The sequence below is a fragment of the Teleopsis dalmanni genome, chromosome X (assembly GCF_002237135.1).
Source record: "Teleopsis dalmanni isolate 2A chromosome X, ASM223713v2, whole genome shotgun sequence".
NCBI classification, from domain to species: Eukaryota; Metazoa; Arthropoda; class Insecta; order Diptera; family Diopsidae; genus Teleopsis; species Teleopsis dalmanni.
Window position 1 is genome coordinate 101,619,374 of NC_051848.1, and position 3,992 is coordinate 101,623,365.

Sequence of the window (3,992 nt, forward strand, 5' to 3'; positions counted from 1 at the left end):
GTTTTTAATATTTTAATTGCTACATCGAAACTACCAAAAGTCGGTTTTGTTTTTTTTAAAATTTTTACTATTATTTCGAGCGTTATTTTTAATGTATTTTTGTACGTATTGCAGCAAATTTACTTTTGTTTTCATCAGGATCAGGATACACGAAATACGTATAGAAATATACTTAAAATAATGCTCGAAATAAAAGATAAAATTCTAAAAAATCCATTACCGACTTCATAAATTATGTCATATTAAACAATAAAGCTTGTGTTAAAAAAATTAGTTGAGAAAGTTATGTTAAGAAAGTAATACAAAAAATATAGAAATATTTCTATATATTTTTATATTCATATTTCTTTGTTCTTGATTATGTTAAAAATATTTTTAAAAAACATGTAAACATTTCTACAAAAGCATATTTCCATGCCTTTGGTTATTTTAAAAAAGTTATTTTTTTGTTATGAAGTGACAGTTTCGACTTCTTTCCAATAAGCCATTTGATTGATCTGTATTTTATATTCAGTTCATCTCTCTTTTTTTTTACATGTTCATTCCATCTCAGCTTTGCATCCAATGTCATACCGAGGTACTTAACCGTATTAGAATGTGGAATTTGTATTCCATCAATGTAGAGGGGCATAAATCTGATATTTCGGTTTGTAAAGTCGACGTGAACTGATTTATAGTGGTTAAGTTTTATTTTCCACTTTTCAGCACAAGCGGTAATGTCATTGACAGAAAACTGCAGACGCCTGGCTGCTGTTAGTTCATCATCTCCAATCGCTAGAACAGCTGTATCGTCAGCAAACGTCGCTGTAAACGTCGCTGAGCTCGTTGGCAAATCATGTGTGTATATTAAATATAACAAAGGACCAAGTACACTGCCTTGGGGTACCCCACCGTTAATTTTTTGGAGTTCACTGTAATCGTTTCCATGCTTAACACGGAAGTAACGATTGGTCAAATAAGAAGAAACCATATCGAAATACTTCAACGGAAAAATGTCTCTTATTTTTGTTAGTTGACCTGTATGCCAAACTTTGTCGAAAGCCTGGGATACGTCTAAGAATACTGCTGAACAGACTTTCTATTTCAATCGTAGAACAGCATTGAAGATGTTAGTAACTTTAACTATGCAGTTAGCTGGGATTTCTCTAAAAAGTTCTGCAGTTATGAGATCATATCCTGGTGTTTTTTTTAGCTTAAGTTCGTTCTTTATTATCATCATTACTTCAAGCTCGCTAGTTGGCGGCAAATTGTTTATGCTATTAGTACCCAGATTACAAGTTTCAACACCATTCTCACTACCAGAAATAGAGAATACTTTTGTTAAATGTTCAGAAAAAAGTTCAGCTTTTTCTTTATCACTATTGGCCCATTGGCTAGTGAAGGTCTTTATTGGTGCGTTATGAGAGGCTGGACGTTTTATATTTCGAGTGCATTTCCACAAGGAGTAATCTGTGCTGCGATCATTGGTCAAATCAGACAAGTATGAATGGAATTGGTTATTTTTAAAGCGGTTAATCTCAGAGGTAAGTTCTTTAGTCAGCCTATTTAAATTAGCTTTAACTGCTGGGGATCTCAAGTGTTGCCACTTTTTCCTCATTTTTCGTTTTTTTTGTAGTAGTTCTAATATGGCCGTTGGATATCCATGCGGACAGTTTGATTTCTTCCATATAGGAGTGCTTAACCTCGCGGCTTGTTGAAGCTTTCTTGTAAGGTCTATAATTTCGAACTCCACATCGCCTTCACCGTAAATTTCAGTCGAAGCCGAAATATTATTAGAAAGGAATGTTCTAAAGTAATTCCAGTCAGTTGACTTATTGACAATTTTAGTCGTCACGTTGTTAACAATAGGAGAGCCATATGTAGTAAGGTATACCGGGGAGTGGTCAGAGTTAAGTTCGGTTCCGTCTTCGATTTTAAGATTGTATGTCGAGACTTGCTTTATGATGAAGAAATCAAGGAGGTCTGGTATTTTTTCAGTATCAGTTGGCCAATACGTAGGGTTTCTGGATGACATGCATTCACAGCCAGTTTGTTGTATCGGTTTTAGAAGTTCTCTCCCCTTGGTTGTGATTAGACGAGAACCCCAGTGCGTATGCTTTGCATTGAAGTCACCGCCCATGATGAAGCGGTGTTTGTGCATTTCAATAAGCTGTTTGTACTGCTCTGTTTTAATTTTGTGCCTTGGCGGGCTGTAGACAAAAGTAATTTGTAATTTACATTGCAGATCAAGCGTAATGGTTATCGCCTGAAATTCTTCATTGGAGATTATTTTGGATACGAAATACTTAAAAGATTTCCGAATTAAGATTCCACTTCCTCCTCGAGCGCAATTACTGGGATGTACTACGTGATGAAACTCGTAGTTTTTAAATTTTAGGTATGAATGATGTGTGAAATGCGTTTCAGTAATAAGGCAAACATCTATTTCTCTGGCTGCTAAAACAAGTTCAAGCTCTCTAAAATGTTTGAGTAGACCATTAGAGTTCCAAAGCATTATTTTTAGTAAACTTGACATTATTAATTAAGTTATCTGTTTTTGTTCCAACTTAGTAAGCCTCTTATCTAACATTTTATAGTAGCTTTCTTGTAGAGTTAATTTTTCTAATATTTGGTTAAGAATTTTATGATTTTCATCAGGCTGGGCGTTGGATCGCACCATTTCAGCGAACGTTGGATTGTTTTTGTTAGTAGGTTTTAAGTTTTTGCTTATTAAATCAGATGGTTTATTATTATGTTGATTTTTGGTCACTTTATTTCGCTGGAGATTTCCATTCTTCTCTTGAATTATTTTATTTCTTTGTTTTTGGAGCTCCTTAGCCACTACACAACCTCTGTAATTGGCCGGATGTTCTTCTCCGCAGTTGCAGCATTTAGGTTGTTGCTGATCAGGCTTTTTGCATTCTATTGTCTTATGGTTGCCGGCACATTTAACACATCGTGCTATTTTGAAACAATAGTTTTGAGTGTGACCATATTCTTGACATCTTTTACATTGTGGTATTTGTCTCGACCGCTTTATTGTTTCTATTTTAATTACACAATTCAATATAGTTTTGATTTCGTGTATTTTCTTAATATCTTCGGACGCATCAAATGTGGGCATAAACATGTCGAGTGGCTCTTTTGAGCCACTTATTCACCGCATTTAGAATGTTCAATCCTTTCTCTTGCAGATCAGTTACAATCTCAGACGGGTCACATGACTTTGGAAGGTGTTTAGCTTTTATCGGACGCAGTTGTTTATTTTCATAAGAATACCAAACAATTTTTTGCGTAGATAGTGCTTTTGTTATTGATCTGTAGTCATTAACCTCAGATGTACTGATTTTGTACAAAGAACTATTTAAAAGTTTGATAGAAAATTCTTCTTTACAGCTGTTTTAGCAATGAGAAGGAGATCTGAGTAGTTCATGAACGTGATGATTTTTGGTCTGCTGAGGCATTCTTAATTGCATAAACTGATGCCTTGGAAGGAGATATGGAGTCAGGAGAGCGATCAGGTTTTCTCTTCTTGGCGGGCCTTTTCTTGAAGATCCACTCCGTTCCTTTCGCAAGTTCATCTTCATCAGTTTCATATACAATTTGATTGTGCACATTCTCAAACTTTTGGATAACAAGTAATGAAGAACCTTTAAGCAACTCATTTTCTTTTTTAAGAATTTCTATCTCATTTCTAAGTTGAAGACATAGCTGCTCCATATTGTTTATTTTTTCTATGTATGTAGCTATAGCAAAAAGTTATGTTAAAGAAATTATGTGTAAAAAGTTAGCTCAGGAAAATGACTTATATAATAATAGCATTAAAAGTTTTAAGAAATTGAATATAAGCAAAACAATTTTTTAAAAAAAGTCATCACTATCATGCTTTCTGGCTTGATCTAGTCTCTCTTTTTTAATTACTTGAATGAAGTTCTCACATTGAGATGAAAATCTTCTGCATTCATTTCTAAGAGGGGAATTTTATGCTTGAGTTGAAAGTAATATTTTTCTCT